This window comes from Nyctereutes procyonoides, unplaced genomic scaffold (genome assembly GCF_905146905.1).
Source record: "Nyctereutes procyonoides isolate TBG_1078 unplaced genomic scaffold, NYPRO_anot_genome, whole genome shotgun sequence".
NCBI classification, from domain to species: domain Eukaryota; kingdom Metazoa; phylum Chordata; class Mammalia; order Carnivora; family Canidae; genus Nyctereutes; species Nyctereutes procyonoides.
Genome location: NW_026575151.1, coordinates 10793854 through 10811972, shown reverse-complemented (window position 1 = coordinate 10811972; position 18119 = coordinate 10793854). Strand labels below are relative to the sequence as shown.

The 18119-nt window shown below is 37.5% G+C and overlaps 1 long non-coding RNA gene across 3 annotated transcripts in view; it reads right to left on the bottom strand.

The window, feature by feature from the left end:
* The window catches only part of LOC129501814 (uncharacterized), a 101291-nt gene that overhangs the window by 24723 nt on the left and 58449 nt on the right, over nucleotides 1-18119 (bottom strand). Inside the window, exons 4-5 of one of the 3 annotated variants that reach the window (XR_008662819.1) lie at nucleotides 11823-12008; nucleotides 2046-2288 (exon numbers count right to left, since the gene is read on the bottom strand). This is a non-coding gene — a long non-coding RNA (uncharacterized LOC129501814). Of the gene's footprint in view, nucleotides 1-2045; nucleotides 2289-8566; nucleotides 8912-11822; nucleotides 12009-18119 lie in introns of those variants that run through there. The other 2 variants (XR_008662821.1, XR_008662820.1) reach the window with 2 other exon arrangements.

Here is an 18119-nt window from a genome sequence, read left to right as displayed (position 1 = left end):
GAACTGTGATGGTCAGATTTCCATATTGAAATATCTGGTTGCTGTGTAATCAACATATTGAATAGAAAAGAAATTAAACTTTCTAGGTAGTATATTGTAAAATAAAGGAGAAGAGTGATAAGGCTTGAACATGAGCAATGACAATTGGGAAAAGAGAGGAGGCAGATAAAGAACATATTTAGGAGGTGCTATGGTGTGGAATTTTTAAAAAATGGTATCTAGTCACAGTAGACTGAATTCAAATTATAAGGGAGTTCATTGCCTCACACACCTGAAAAGTTCAGAGGAGAACAGAAGTTAGTTTCAACGGTGTCATCTAAAAACTTTGTTTTCAGGGGATCCCTGGGTGGCTCAGTGGTTTAGCGCCTCCCTTTGGGCCAGGGCGTGGTCCTAGAGTCCTGGGATCTAGTCCCGCGTCGGGCTCCTGGCATGGAGCCGGCTTCTCCCAATGCCTGTGTCTCTGCCTCTCTCTCTTTCTCCCTCCCTCTCTCTCTCTATCATGACTATATAAATAAAAAAGTAAAAATAAAATAAAAACTTTGTTTTCACCTTGCAATTCTGCGTTCTATAATGCTAGTTTATTTCAAGCCTAGTTTCCTTCCTAGTGACAAAATTACTGCAGCAATGACTCCAAAGATCCAGAAAGAGAAAACATGTGAGTGGCCTTTTAGAGGTTTTCTTAGAAGAGAGAGAAAACCAAAAGTTACCTTCCCGTTCCTGACCTGTTATGACCAGGAGATTCCAAATTTGCCTAAACTTGTTCATTTGAAGCTAATCACTTTAGCAAGGAGTATGAAACAACCTTTGGGAATAGGATCGGCTTCCCACAAGCGTAGGACTCTAAGGAATGGGATAGATCCCAAAGTGAAAGTTTAGACAGGAGAAAATTAGTGCTATTAAGTCAATTCAGGGAGATTGTTTACTATGGGGTGTGTACTCTTTCCAGAATATTGATGGTGAGAGGAAGGATATATAGAGATGCAGGATTGAGGGAAAGGATTTTTTTTTCTACTTTTCCTTCTTTCCTTCCTTCTTTCTCCCTTTCTCCCTCCCTTCCTTCTTTCCTTCCTTCTTTCTCCCTTTCTCCCTCCCTTCCTTCTTTCCAAGATAATTTTTTAGCACGTTTTTAAGATCATACATTAATTTACATTTCATTGGCCAACACTGTGTCACAAGGCTATACCAGCTTCAAGGGATGCTGAGAAAAGCACATACTGGCTATGTAGAAGACAGCAAGGGAGAAAGGAAATGGGAGCAGCTGGTGAATTAGCTAAATATAAGAATTTGCTATACTAGTTCTTCTGAAGTCTTTTTGTTCCCAACTCCCAAGATTTGGGGAGTGTGTTTTCTTTTTGTGTTCAAGATATTAAAATTTTATGACAATGCTGTAGGTCTATTATAAAGTCAGAGTTCAACAATGTAGGGAAATGCATTCCCTTCCTTTTTTACAGGAATCCTTTTTTACAAAGATTTACAAAGATTGTAAAGTGAATGGAGTAGGAATTAGAAGCACATGCTCCAGATTTTACTTTACAAGATAATGCTGAGACAGGAATTTTGTCTTCTTGGATGGACTTCCAGCCAGCAGGAAGTGAATGGTTCCATGGGATAGATATGAACAGCTGAATCATAGAGCATTAAATCTTAGCAATCAATGTGTGACATAGTAACTCTTTGATCCAGCACAATAAGAAATGTCAGCTTATAGATGATACTCTTATACCAGTATTGCGACAGCTGATTCAGATAGCTATGTGATTCCAAATTGCTGAGCCGTTTCTTCAACCAGAGATAGCATCAGAAATGAAGATGAATCAAAATTGATCAATAATGTAAAACAGATGATACAGCCAGAGCAGACTGCCTTCTCACTGGCAGGAGTGCTGCTCTGTCTATGGTTCTGCTTTATAAGACAGCCTTTTGGACAGCAGCCCTCAAGTAAGGGTATGATGCAAAAGCATCTGTGGATCCCACCAGGATCTACTGACTAACCATTTTCAGTATATGTGCTGCCGAGGCGAGCACATCTATTGACTTACCATGATTCATTCTTCGTCACTCACTTCCCGATAATAGAAACAAAGTCAGAACAATTGAATGCCTTGAAGGGGTCAGTGTTTGTGGCTCTGGAAATACACACTGCTTCACTTCCTCATTTCTCTTCAGTGGATTTGCTTCAGCAGCTATCCAGCAGCAGGGAGACCATTATTGCATGAAAATATTCCATGACAGTGACATTCATTCAATTTTCTGAAGCGAAGTATGAACTGTGGACTTTCTGGATTCCTCTAAAAATGTAGGACAAGCAGCTTACATTTGAATAGTGATTAGACATTCTTAAAATTTTAGAAAACTCAAGCTTATTCATATTTAGTGACAGCAATAACTAACTTCTCAGTCTTCAGGTAAAAAACCCTGGAAGTATCAGAGGTGCCCAGGTCACTCAGCTGGTTAAGCTTCTGATTCCTGATTTTGGCTCAAGTCATGATCTCAGGATCTTGGGATTGAGCCCTTTGTGGAGCTCTATGTTCCTCGGGGAGTTTGCTTGAGAATTCCCTCTCTCCCTCTCCCACTGCTCTTTCCCAGTCATTCTTGCATGCACATGCATGCTCTGTCTCTCAAGTAAATAAATAAAGCTTTTAAAAACAAAGATCTGGAAGTATAAAAAATAATGAAAATTCCCTGAAAATTTCCAAACATTATATTATTTTATATCCTTCAGTATTATCTTCTATCAAACCCTTCCATTAGAACTGCTATGGAGTAGCAACACTGATGTTTGACCTCACCTTTCTGACTCTTCAGGTCCAGGTGAAAGGAGTAAATAGCAAATGGGGAAGATCTGAGGACAGAAAAGGGAGCAGGGAAATGGAAGCATCTAGATAACCCACTGTGATCTCTATTACTGAGGTATCTAGCATTGACTGTTTTCCTAAGGCATTTGTAATTGGAAACAGCTCTGCCCATTTCAATCTGTCCTTCTTTGCAAGCATCTTGAGTGACATAATATTATCCTATTATGTGAACAAAGACACTGATTTTAATTACATGGAAATTGATGTTTACTGTGAGCTTTTATGAAGAGTAATTATTACATTGAAAAAGATCCAAAGAATAGTTATTCATCTTTATGAGCTTTGATTTGGGTGTTAATGCATCTTTAGTGTTCAATAGTGAGAATGAATTTGTGCATTAGATCCACATTTATATGTCATTTTTTTCAGTTTTCAGAATCCTATTGCATACATAGGTTTTGCCTATCCACATAAGTTGACTTCAAGGCTTTGTTTAGCTTACTTCCTTCTCAATATATTGCTGCTTTTATTGTTCTCCAAGTATGCTTGGGCACATTATCAGAATTTTGCTTCCATGACTAAACGTTGCCTTTCTTAAGGTCAGAGAGCCTGTCTTAAATCAGTTTTTCAGACCTCCCAACAGAACACAAAGTTTGGCTTGTAGGAGGCATTCAAATAAAAGTTGAAGGAAATAGATTATTTGAGACAAAATAATCTGTTTGCCTTGCTTTATCTGAAAAAGAGGTAGTTTGATTTACATCACAGGTGTATATGTATTTTAAGGATTAATATGTATGGGTAGGAGATTAATCGCTCAGAAGATGATTGTTGTACAAAATTCAAGAAAAAAAATCACTCCTAGTTGTCAGCTGTGATGGGTCTGCATAAAATGCTACTTTCTTTGTTTTGCTGATGTTGCAAGTACCTGAGCAATTTGCTGTTCCCACCTTCTTGGATCTATATGGTATTAATGCTTTACAGATTTCTCATTTCTATTGAATAGCTGCTCTTCAGATTTGGTGTAATTTCAGAATTTAATTAGGAATCGGAGTAAAGGTCAATTGATGTCTCACTGTGAGGCTGAAAGAGGGATGTAGAAGATGATTACATTTGTGCCTAGTGCCCATTGCTCATTTTATTTTTTTAAAGAATATTTTTTGTTTATGATAGTCACACAGAGAGAGAGAGGCAGAGACATAGGCAGAGGGAGAAGCAGGTTCCATGCACTGGGAGCCCGACGTGGGATTCGATCCCGGGTCTCCAGGATCGCGCCCTGGGCCAAAGGCAGGCGCCAAACCACTACGCCACCCAGGGATCCCCATTGCTCATTTTAAAGGAGAACTTGAAGCTAGCAATATGTGAGACCAGGTGTGTTTACCCATCTGCCATCCCTGATAGCTAAAGCTACTTTATCAACATTGATTAACATGCTCTGGCAGGTGCAGGTCTTTAGAAATCAGTTTAAATGGTAAAACATTTTAGCGGGGGGTGGGGGGGTGGAGGTTCTATTCTAAAACATACCCCCCTCCCCACTCTAGTTTTTTTTTCCTGCCCATGGTCAGGGGAACCAGAGGGACTAGACAATCTTCTATGACTCTTCACTCCCATTGGGATTTGGAGTTTTCATTTAAAGAGTCTCAGTCTGCCCTAAATATGTTTTTATGCTTTGATCCAGTGATTCCCTTTTTGGGAATTTAATAGAATGAAATTGTCAGAGATCTCTTTGGATATCCATGTGTAGATCATTTGTTTTAACATGATATAAAAAATCTGAAAATAATAAAAATGCTTAAGTAGATTGATTAAATAATGATACAAATGCAAAATGGAATTCTATGGAGCCACTAAAAATCATTTATTTAATAAGTTGGGAAAATGCTCATTATGTAATATGAAGTGAAAAAGCAGAATTCAAATACAAGATATATGTAGTTGTAATTTTGTAAAACTAGTTAACTATATATTTCCCAGTTAGCCCCCTCAGTATTTTCTAGATTCTTAGAATTAACTTTTCAGTAATAACCAAAAGGCAGTGATTCATATAACAAAAAGTGTGGGAACCTCCTATGAAGCAGAGACTGTAGAGGTAAAAAGCAAGGGTGACAAAAATCAACAGAGTCAAGATACCAGTATGGGAGAGGGTCACTCTGGCCTGGGGATCTCTGACAAAAAGGTGACCACTCCATTCAAGTCAAATATATACAAAGCTCAATACTGCTTCCAGATGATAAATGGTTAACACTTGGTTGACATTAAGGGTGATAGCCAGGTCTGGCTCTGTTGGCAGTGGGAGAGTAGACAAGAAGGGTGAAGTGTGAAGAATTTGATTTTATGATGGGAAGGAAAGGAAGCCCCTTATCCTCCAGTGTAAATGAGAAAATTTGGGTCCTGGGAGCTGCCAATAGCTACCTTGCCACCATGGAAAAACTAGCCCAACTGAAAAACCACTACAAGAAGGAGGGCACAACCAAGGGAATTACAAAAAAATGAGAAGCAACGGCCCTGGTGATTTTACAAACCTTTGGCTCAACTGACCCTAAAGTTTGCCCTCTTTCTAGTTATGTGAGTCAATAGTTGTTCTTATTCTCTAACTCAATTTAAATTGTGATTGTGCTACAGATTCCTTCTATTCCGTTGGTGTTATCTTCAGAGCAATCAGGATTTAAAACAAAAAGTCCTACATGAAGCCAATAGAAGACTCTGCTTTTTTTTTTTTTCATGAGCCAAATCAAATGTTCTGGTCTTTTCCACTGAAACTTTCTTTTGGCATAACCTTATTATTATATTATTAATCCCTGATGACGGCAATTCACTTCTAAATTGATTTACATTGCTTATGAAGTGAAACATCATCTACTACTCAGTTTACTTACTGAATTCTGATTGCTTACATAAATAAGCAACTCTCTGCATGTGACAGTCTGGGCACAGCTGACCTCAGATTGGTCAAATTCACTTGTGGTCCCAGTGGTGATCAACGATGTGCATGTGTGGGAGTTCTGCTTGTAATAATGCTCTGGAGCAACAAAGTAATGTAGCACAGTTTCATATTTTACGAAGTACATAATTGCTTCTGTTTGTCCTGGATATATATCTAACAAGGTCTATTTCAATACATTCTGAAAATTATCTTCCAATAAAATGGTTGAAAATATGAATCATTTATATTTTATGGTTTACACAAAGACATTTGTGTAAATGAAATGTATAACAGTTTGGCCTCTTTCTGTTGCCAGGGATGGAAGACTCAAACTAGTTTAACAGAGGAGAATTTATTGGCCTCTACAACTGAAAAATCCAGAGTTTTCAGCTGAAGCAGAATTTGAGGGTCAACCAGTGCTTTTGGAATTCAGCTTCCCTTTGTGTCCACTTCTGAGCTCTACTCTCTACTGTATTGGCTCCAGGCTGAGGCTGAGGCTCTACACAGTGTCCTCTTGGAAGCTCTAGATTCCCTCATATATCTAAGTCCAACAAAAGAGACAGTCTTCCCCCACAAAAATCTCAAAGAGAAGTTCCAGAACTTACAGTTGTTGGTATTGATTGGCCTCAACCAATTATTGTGACCAAGGAATAAAATACACAGATTGGCTTAGAATAGGTCATATTCTCAACCCTGCATTCAATGGAATTTAATTCTCCCCACCTAAGGAAAATCCTAACTATGTGTACATTGTATATTCTTATCTCAAAAAGGAGGTGTGGGTGACAGGATATGAAACTACAAGCCATCAGAAAGTGAGGCCATGTACCATTCTTGTGTTTGGTCTTCAAGGAACTTATGGTGGCCTAGCTGAGACTTTTACTATCTTCTCACATTTGGGTTCCTAGAAGTAACCAAGTTGCTCTTTGGTAGGGCTTCTTTGCCTTTCTTTCTGGCCCTATTCCAGTTCCATCTGAGCACTGCTTTTTTCTCTGAGCTCAATTTTTGCGAGCTAAAGTTCATGATTTTGTACAAGAAACTGTTAAATCCATTGGCTGTTTTTTTTTTAAGATTTTATTTATTTATTCATGAGAGACACAGAAAGAGACAGAGACAGAGAGAGAGAGAGAGAGAGAGAGAGAGAGGCAGAGACACAGGCAGAGGGAGAAGCAGGCTCCATGCAGGGACCCGGACATGGGACTCAATCCCAGGTCTCCAGGATCACGCCCTGTGCTGAAGGCGGTGCAAAACCATTGAGCCCCCCGGGCTCCCCGGCTGTTTGGTTTTTGGTTTTTTAAGCCAATTTCATTAGCCTCACACTATGATTTATGGCTTAAGCCAAAAATGGCTAAGAAGAGAAGGAATATTCTGCTTGATAAGTTTCTGAGGCAGCTAATTATTGATAAATAGAAAATAACTAGCTTAGAAGCGCCTGGGTGGCTCAGTCATTAAGCATCTACCTTTGGCTCAGGTCATGATCCCAGGACTCTGGGATTGAGCCTGAGTCAGGCTCCCTGCTCAGAGGGGAGTCTGCTTCTCCTACTCCCTCTCCATCTCCCCCTGGCTCGTGTTTTCTTGCTTTGCTCTGTCTCTCAAGTAAATAAACAACATCTTAAAAAAAAAAAAAAAACTAGCCTAAGAAAGCAGGGAGAGTACATTGGAGTCATCTAATACGATGTGTAGACCTCGGTTTTATTCCTGAATATGGTTGAATTTGTTCTGGTGTATTTAGAGGTTTGGATGATCTCTCTTGAGACCAGTATTCTGAAGAAGGGTTGGTTTCATTTTTAGATTTTATTTTTTTTATTTATTAATGATCTATATATATCTATCTATATCTATATCTATATCTATCTATCTATCTATCTATCTATATATATATATATATAGAGAGAGAGAGAGAGAGAGAGAGATTGAGAGAGAGAGGCAGAGGCAGAGACAGGCAGAGGGAGAAGTAGGCTCCACTCAAGGAGCGGGACGCAGGACTCAATCCCGGGACTCCAGGATCATGCCCTGGGCCCAAGGCAGGCGCCAAACCACTGAGCCACCCAGGGTTCCCCCTGGTTTCATTTTTAGAGAATAGTGTATATACAAGGGCATTTCCAAATCTGGAAATATAAAATTGCCCACCCAGAAATTTGCTGAGCTTCTAATTTGGCTGTTAATCAAACAATCTAAAAATAAGGGTTGCTTTAAATAAAAGACTAAAATAAATCACTCAAGAGTCAGTCTCAAATCTGATTTTGTATAGTAGGCTAATTATAACACCAAATCACTTATTTATTTCCCCTTAAATCTACCATGATTGCATGTGTTTTTGCACCTAACTAGTATAAACCCTCCTCCTTTTAAGTTAGGTGAGGAAATACACATCTTTCTTTTTGCCTATTAAGAGAGCATATTTTCTTAAAATCTTTTGCCAAGGGAAATGTTTCTCAGAATTCAAAGAGTCCAAAGAAAAAGCTATAATAATGTGAGGCAACTGGAAGGTGTTGAGAAAAAGCAATGAACTTGGAGCAAAAAAAACTGGAGTTTAAATAAGTCCAACCATTACTGTGTTGCCTTAACCAATTTGCCTAACTTCTCTGAACTTCAATTTCTGAAGGAAACAGAGAACAAGTTAAAGGGGATTCAAAGCAACATAGTAATTAGACCCTCCTTAGAGCTGGAAGAAGTCAGGTGGCCTTTATAAACATTCTCTAAATATTTAAACCATTGTGGATAGATGGACTCTTTAAAATTATAACAATAATACCTTCAATTTATATAATTTTGTCCTAGAAGAACTTGTGTAAAAAGGAATAATTTTTTCTAAAAGAATTTAAAGGACTAGAATAAATGACACCTATTAATATCTGCCAGTGTTTTGTCATAATGTTATAATGATAAGCATTCTAAGAACTGAATATAAGCCATGAACTGATGAGATCATAGGTTCTCATAGGGACAAATCCACATCTAATTTGGATCCCATCCAGAACTGATGAGCCTTCTTGCCCAGCCTTAACTTGGAGACAGAGAAAAGAATGTGATGGGCTTGGGAGGAAAAAGCATTCAAAAGCCACATTGAGATGTTTTACATTCCAGGTCCCACACTCCGCATTTTAAAATTAGGTTTTTTATTTTAAAGAAAGTGAGAGTTTTTCTGGCTCCACTGTATGCTCCATATACTTCTTGACATTGTGCTTCTTGCATGCTGTTACTCATATAAAAGAAAATAATATTTGATAAGTATTAATTTTCCAAAAGATAATTTTTTTTACCTAGGCAAATTTATTTGTTTAAATTTTTAAAATTTTACCTAGTCAGATTTAATCCAAGCCAATCTAAACTTCAAACCCAAATCAAACCAAAAGGAGGAAGGGAAAAAACCCCGAAAAATCTTTCTTTTAAGCTAGCTTTCTTTTCATTGAAAAATTAAGTTCTGGGCAGCCGGGGTGCCTCAGTAGTTTAGCGCCACCTTCAGCCCAGGGCCTGATCCTGGTGTCCCAGGATCGAGTCCCACATCAGGCTCCCTGCATGGAACCTGCTTCTCCCTTCTCCCTCTGCCTGTGTCTCTGCCTCTCCTCTCTCTCTCTCTCTCTCTCTATGAATAAATAAATAACATCTTTTAAAAAAAAAGAAAGAAAAATTAAGTTCTGATTTTGTTGGAAACCTTTCCATCCACCTTTTTAAATATAATTTTATCTTCTCATGATGATCCAGGTTGGAATAATAGTTTCAAAGCCTTTTGGAGGTGATAACAACCAATCCTGGTTAATTTTGTAGCTTTTCCTTCCTCCTTATTTCCTTCTTTATTTTATACCTTTTTTCTTTTAAATCACATATCACATACATAATGTTAATTTATTTTAACTTATTGTAACTTATTTTTAAGGTTAATGCAAATTATAACAGATTTATTGATATATAATTCATATAGCATGCAATTCACTCTTTTAAAGGACACAATTCAGTGTTTTTAATATATTCACAGAGTTGTGAAATCATCAACCACTATCTAATTCCAGAACATTTTTATCACTCCCCCCTCCTAGATAAACTCTACTTAATAGCATTTACTTCCCATAACTCCCTCTCCCCAGGCCCTGGCTACCACTAATATTCTTTCTGTTTCTTTGGATTTGCCTATCTTATAAATTTATGTTTCATATAAATGGAATCATACAATATGTGGCTTTTTGTGTCTGGCTTCTTTCATTTAGGAGAAAGTTTTAAAAGTTCCATCTACGTTGTAACATATATCAGTATTTCATTTCTTTTTATTGCCTAATAATATTGCATTGTATGGAGCTACCACATTTTATTTGTTCATTTATCAGTTTATGGACACTTGGGTTATTTCTACCATTAGGCTATTATGTTACTATTAATATTTGTGTGCAAGTTTTTGTGGGGACATATGTCTTCAATCCTCTCTGGTTGTACATAGAGGTGGAATTACTGAATCATATGAGAACTCTATACTTAACTTTTTGAGGAACTGCCAACCTGTTTTCCAAAGTGGCTACACAATTTTACATTCTCATCAGCTGTGTACGAGGGTCCAATTTCTCCATATCCTTGTCAAAATTTGTTGTTCTCTGTCTTTTTTATTATAGCCATCCTAGTACATGTAAACTAGTGTCTGTGATTTTGAGCTAAATGTATTTTGATTTGCAAGAATTTTTCAGAATTGTATGACATTCTTTATGACAAATAGCCATAAAGCACCAGCATTTGTTGAACACTTTTCCAAACAATATCTCATCTTGTGGGGTATAGTTCTTTTTGTTCTACAAAGAGACCAATGTAAAGAAAGTGACTTTTGTGGTTTTAGTTACAAGTGGAGTCAGTATTTGCACCCAAGGCTGTCTGACACCCATGTCATTGTTGTGCAACTTCATTATAAGCTGTGGAGATATATTCCAAATCAGGTCTTCAGATTCACAGGCTTTAAATTTCGATTTTGGGACACCAAAGCCCAATGACTTACTCTGTTCATCAGAGAGACTTTAAGGTCTTTGGGAACATCATGTTGGGGTCCTGGTCCTAAATCCTGGAGAAGGATCAAAAGAGCCTCAGCTGAGTAGCACTTTGTCTCAATTCTTTCTCCTTGCCCACTTTGCTCAGATTTGTCTGATTCTCTGACTATTCAGCTGGGTGATGTAGCCCTTTGTTCATCAGAGAGACTAAAATTTATTGTACTGATATAAATTCCTGCCTCAAAGGGATAATTGATTACATTATCTATCTAGTTGACAGGCCTTTAAAGCCAGAAAATTCAGCATTATGGGAGAAGTAAATCTAATACCTTGGAGAAGAACAGCCAGAGATCCTGTAGTCACAGCTGCCCTAAAGAAACTACCCTTGTTTCTGACTTCCTCTCTTTCCAATTATCCTGACACATTAATCTTATGAATTCCATGTCACCTGACTATACCTTTAAAAAAAAGAATCCAGTCTGTTTGCCTTTCAATCTATTATTCTATTTATACATAATTTTTATTCAAGTAATATGGGCACATGGCTAAGAGTAAGAATTCCTTGCTCCATCCATTCCACCTTTACCCCATTCTCAAGAATCAACCACTGGTAACAAATATCTGGTAGTGCTTTTATGTCTTTACATGTGCTTTTGCTATCATTGTTTGATTTATCAATTTTAGACATTATGAAAATTTGCTTCCTTTATAATAAAAGCCATTATGAAATATTCATTCAGTGATACCACTCCCCACTTTCATAATAACTTAAAAGGTATTACCACACCATAATTTTTAATTTCATACACTGTAGGTATTTTCCTCCATTGCTCATCTTGTAAGATGAGGATATTAGTGACTGTATCCTGGCATTTAGTTCTCCTCTCCTTTCTTTCCCAACTAACTTCTATACTTTGTCATTGCATTGTCAAAGTTGATAACATTTGTGGTCTGTTCTGTCACAATTTAATTTTCCATATGTTGCCTACAGGTTAAGCCTAAAAGCCGAAAGGCAATAAAATGTCATTATGGTGACTCTATGAAAATTATGAATTGATGTGGTATTATACTATGATTATATTTTCCTTGTATAGCTTTTCCCCATGAAGTTTCTAAAACTCCTCCTTTTCTTATACTACTTACCTTTACTTTTTGATTATTTCTATACATATCAGGTGTGGTTTTGTGTGCAGCTTTTTCCTGGAGTCTCCCCGGCACCCCAGGCAAGACCTTCTATCCATCTTTCCCAGTTTGAACTGCCTCAAGGCCAGATGCACAGCTGTCATCCTGGGACTTCTTTTCACCTTCTTGGTTCATTCCCATGTTTCACTGGAATACATCCCCAAGAAATTTTTAAAGAAATGGTGTATGGGAGGTAAATTGTTTTAAGCTGTTCCATATCTGAAAATGGATTTAGTCTATATCACATTTGGATGATAGTTTGTGGTGGCATATAGAATTCCAGGTTCAAAATCATTTTTTCATTAGAACTTTAACAATATTATTCCACTGTTTTTTGGCAACCCAGAGTGTCATTGCAAAGCCCAGTGCTAGGGGTGCCTGCGTGGCTCAGTGGTTGAGCGTCTGCCTTTGGCTTGCATCGTGGTCCTGAGGTCCTAGGATTGAGTCCTGCATCCGGGTTCTTGCAGGGAGCCTGCTTCTCCCTCTACCTATGCCTCTGCCTCTCTCTCTCTCTGTCTCTCATGAATAAATAAATAAATAAAATCTTAAGGAAAAAAAAAAAAAAGAAGAGAATGTCCTTATTTCTATTTTTTCTGTTCTTTATTGGAACTACTATTACTGATGTTAGGTTTTTTGTATTGCTCTTACTCAATTTCTTTAGAAGAGACCTCTCTACATTTTCTTTAAGATAGACTCTAAAAAAAAATCTTCAAGAAAGCTAGAGATGGAAACTTTTTTTTAAAAGATTTATTTATTCATGAGAGACACACAGAGAGAGGCAAAGACCCAGGCAGGAGGAGAAGTAGGCTCCCCAGGGAGCCCGAGGCAGGACTCGATCCTGGATCCCAGTGAAGGCAGACACTCAACTGCTGAGCCACCCAGGTGTGAGATGGGAACTTTTCTGAAAACACACTTTTAAAAAAATGAACTTCTGGGGTTCCTGCTTGGCCCAGTTGGTTAAGCTTCCAACTCTTGGTTTTGCCTCAGGTCATGATCTCAGGGTTGTGAGATCGAGCCTTGCTTCCAGTTCTGCACTTAGCACAGAGTTGGCTGGAGATTCTTTCTCCCTTCCCTTCTGCTCCTCCCCCTCTTGCATGCACTCTCTCAAATAAATAAATAAATAAATAAATAAATATTTTAAAATAAAGTTAACATTTATGGTTTTTCCCAGTTTTATTGAGATTATCGACATACATAACTATATAAATTTAAGGGGTATAGCATAACGGTTTGACTTAAATATATTGTGAAGTGATTAGCACTGTAAGTTTAGTTAGCTTCCATCATCTCATACAATACAAAGAGAAAGCAATAAAAGAAAAGAAAAAAAGCCTTTTTTTTTTTTTTGGTAATGAGAACTCTCAGGGCTTACTCTCTTAACAATTTTCATATATATCACACAGCAGCATTAGCTATTGTCATCATGTTGTATTTTATATCCCTAGTTCTTATTTATCTAATAACTGGAAGCTTGTACTTTTTGACCACCTTCCTCCTGTTCCTCCTGCCCTCACCCTTCACCTCTGATAACCACAAGTCTGATTTCTCTCTCTCTTTGCCCACCGCTCCTTTTTGGTTCCACATATAAGTGAAATCATACAGTATTTGTCTTTCTGTCTGACTTATTTCACTTAGTATAATGCCCTCAAGGTCCATCCATGTTGTTACAAATGGCAGGATATCCTCTCTTTTTTTTTTCTATGGTGGGATAATATTGCATTATATGTATATACCACAACTTCTTTATCCATTTATTCATCAGTAGACATGTAGGTGGTTTCCATGTTTTGGCTATTATAAATAATGCTGCTATGAACATGGGGAATACCTCTGTTTTTGGTCCCACAGCTCACTGCTACCATTTGTTATATCCGGGATATCTGTGTTTTGAACCTCTCTTATATTCTTCAGACTGTTTTCCTCCTTACTTGTATTCCCTGCCCCATCCTCAATACTTACACATACACATACGTTACCTCCCTCTCTCTGTCTAGACTGAGGCTTCTTCTTTCTTCCTTCATCACTAAACATATCACTCTGTCTGATTTCAGTCTTCCAGAAACTGATCTAATCTCTCATCTGTTGTTCACCAGTGGAGCCCTTCCTCTTTTTTTTGTATTAAAATTATTCCTTTTATATTCTTTTTCTGTCATCTTAATAGCATCTCAAGAGGAAGAAGAGATAAATATATGATTGTTTCACCAAACTGACCTCTAATAAATCAAGCTCTTCATCAGAACCTGTCTTTGCTCTGCCCAGATCCTTGTTACTCATTATCATTAACTCAGCTTTCTTTGGATTGCCTGATTTTGCTCTACATGATCCAGTATCTTCACTCAATTGCTCAGGTTTGCCATTATTCTTCTCGGTACGGAGAAATTCCTTCTTGTACTATAAAACAGGTCTGAAAATTACTGTTTGGTGTTTAGGATTAGTGATTATTATGCTGAGAACTATAACTCAACTGTAGTAAAATGATTATTTCCTTTGTATCCTCTCATAGAAATGAAAGTGGTGGAGTAATTAGCTGTGTGTTTGGTGTGGGGTCTAGGGGAGTGAGAAAGGAAGGAGAGGACCAAGTCATAATTTTCATTAAATAGAGCATCTAGAAGGTTATTAAGAATGATGAAGTTTTATTTTTTAAAAAAAGACTTATTTATTTATTTGACAGAGAGAGCATGAGAGGAAGGAATAGAGGGAGAGAGAATCTCAAGCAGGCTCCACACTGAGTGCAGAGCCCTACCTAGGGCTCAGTCTCTTGATGCTAAGATCACGACCTGAGCCAAAACCAAGAGTCAGACACTTAACAGACTGTGCCACCCAGGTGCCCTGATAAACCTTTCTCCATCATCAGTAAAGATAGCCAAGAAGAAATAGGTTTCAGTTGCAATATGATCAGTTTTTTAGAAAAAACTAGAAAATATTTCTGAGTGAGAAAGAATTTCTGTAGAAAATCATGTACTTTGGGACCCCTGGGTGGCGCAGCGGTTTGGCGCCTGCCTTTGGCCCAGGGCGCGATCCTGGAGACCCAGGATCGAATCCCACGTCGGGCTCCCGGTGCATGGAGCCTGCTTCTCCCTCTGCCTGTGTCTCTGCCTCTCTCTCTGTGACTATCAGAAATAAATAAAAATTTAAAAAAAATTTAAAAAAAAGAAAATCATGTACTTTCATTTCTTTAAAAATAATATAGGGACTCATTTTGTTTTCAGTAAGTATTTAAATGTGATCCAAATTAGAAGCAGAAGTATGGACTAGAAGTCCTATCTAGCTTCTTCTCCTAGGATGACGATGAAAAATAACAACAGTAATGGTAATCAGTATGTTTTATTGAGTACTTGCAGTGTGCCAGCTTCTGGGCTAAGTACTTTACATTCCAATCTCATTTAATTCCTATAACAGGCCTATGAGGTAAGAAATATTAATATTTCTACTTGACAGAGAAACCCATTATTCCAGATCCCTAAAGTAATAGATTCAGATCTGGGTCTGTTTGACCACAAGATGCTTGCTTTCAAGATGCCACATGAATTTGTCTCTTCTAGGATGCTGTGATTTTCATTTTCAAAATCAATGCCTTTATCTAGGACCACTATGCCCTTATTGTTCTAAGTAATACTTGTAATTGTTGTTTTTAGTGATTTGTTCTTTACCCTGCATTATTATATCATCGAATCAGATTGAGGTGATGATGCCTCTACTTCTAGAATTTGAACTAGTTTTCTATTGTCATAAAAATGTGCCGTCTTCCAACTGTTTTTCAAAGTCAAATGACTTGTCAATACTTATACAGAATACCCTTAAAACTCTGTATCCACTGTGAAGCTTAGCTACTGTCCTGAATGGACAGTTTCAGAAAATGATTTTCTGGCCCAACCCCATGACAGTCTGTCAACTCTTAACAGCCTTGTGGGAGTGCTGGCAGATGGCAATCAGAGCAGGTGAGCACTTCCTCATAAGGACACTCTTCACAGTAGTCTTTAAAAATTGAAGGCTGCTTCATGTAGGGTAAAAAATCGGGTAAAAGAAAAACCTTTATCCCACGGAGTCTTTAGATAGATTCAATCTTATTTTACAATACTCAGCTATATGTTTATTTTTGCTCTTGTTGGCTTTATTGTTCATTAAAGAATTGTTTGCTCTTTATATGAGTGACTTGAAAAGTGCATATTTATTTTAAATCTACATAAAAGGCACAAGAACAGTAAGAAGAGAAGGGAAGGAAGAAAATAAGGATAAAGAAAAAAAGGGTTTTGCTATGGAAGTTAAGAGAAATCCAATGGCAGCAGATCCCTATTATGTCACAAACGGTTAATTATACCCTAAATTAAATTCTGACACTAATACTGGCCAACATACCACTGCCCACTGCTTCCCCTACTCCATTTCTTCTCCCTCCCTCCTTCTAAACTCAGTTTGACCAAGATTGTCAAAAGGATGATGGCAGAGGCAACAAAAGTAACTAAACAATTTTTGTCTATGATCCTGCCTTTCCCTTTTTTTTTTTAAGATTTTATTTATTTATTCATGAGAGACACACAGAGAGAGAGGCAGAGACACAGGCAGAGGGAGAAGCAGGCTCCATGCAGGGAGCCCGATGTGGGACTCGATTCCGGGTCTCCAGGATCAGGCCCTGGGCCGAAGGTGGCGCTAAACCGCTGAGCCACCCAGGCTGCCCGATCCTGCCTTTCCATTCATGTTTCTGTCTGTAATTATTGACCACCTCCTCCATCCAAGAATATGTGATGATGTTAATATCACAGTAGCTGAGTAAACACGGTTCTCTTAACTTTGCTTTATGTCACTATAAAGAACACACCACTGATAGGTCCTATGATGTCATTGTCACATTCTGGACCTTAGGTTCTTGGGTTGCTCTGCACTAGACAGGATGAAACTGATAGGCTCCTATACACACAAAAAAGGGCATTCTAATCACATTTGTATCATGCTTTAAGCTGCTGTGCTTCACAAATTAGTTTTTCCTCCTTTACGTAGAGGCTTTATAAGAATTCTCTGTATTATTGTCATCGTTACTACTAGCCTCAGCAATGATAAATTTTCCAGTCTTGGGGAAATAGGAGAAGGAGACAGTGACTCTGTCTACACACAATCTGAAGTGCCATAACTGCATTTTGGAAAAAGTACAAAAGCCTAGAAAGCTGATTGACTGAAATTCAGCATAGAAGATACCAAATCAGATTATAAAAGTATAGAAATTTACCAAGTATAATGTATAGAAAAAAGACAAACTTATGTAATAGGAAAAGAACCCAGCATGTATAAAATTTTAATAAATGATATTGAAAGACATGACAAATCAATCAGAAAGGGTAAGATTGAGGGTACTTAGCTGTCTCAGTCAGTAGGTCACAAGACTCTTATCTCAGGTTTGTGAGTTCAAGCCCCACATTGGGGCTAGAGGTTGCTTAAAAAAGGGTAAGATTGTTCATTAAATGGTCTAGGGACATATGTTTTGAAAAAAAATCAACTTAGATTTTCACCTCACACTGTATGTGAAAATTTATTCCAGATGGACTAAATATAAACTATTAATAAATAGGGATAAATTATAAGTGACTGGTCTCTGGAAGGGAAGGCATTAGAACAGAGATAAAAATTATAAAGTAATTTATCATCATCTGACTATACAACATTGTTGCATATCTGTATATCAAAAACTTAAGTTATGACAAAAGGGATACTATCTTTTATATATACAATATGTAAAATATAACTTACATAATTATATGACTTATACAAACAGACAAGAAAAACATTAAGACCTGAATAATTAAAGTGGGCAAAGAAAATGAGCAGTCAATTCACAAAGGAAGAGATTTCAGAGCCTAATAAAGATAAATATTCAATTGCATCTGTAATCAAAGAAATATAACTAAAATAATGAAATGCCTTTTTTTCTTCTATCAAATTAGCAATGTTTCTATATTGGCTGGGCCCTCTGGGAAGCAGTTGCAGAGGAGAGTTAGGAATACAAAGGTTTATTTGGGAGTAAGTCATCTGAAAGATAAAAAGGGGAAGAAGCAATGTCTGACATTCATGTACTATGAATATTCTATCACACTGCATGACAGTCTATCAAGAAAAATAGGCAATTAGTGCTAATAACATTCAAATATAAACCCATTTAATCCTCACGACAATATTATAAAGCATGTGCTTTCTGGACCCTTATATTAGAGACAAGGAAACAAAGGCACAGGAGAAATAAATAAAATGCCCAAGACAGAGTTGGAACTT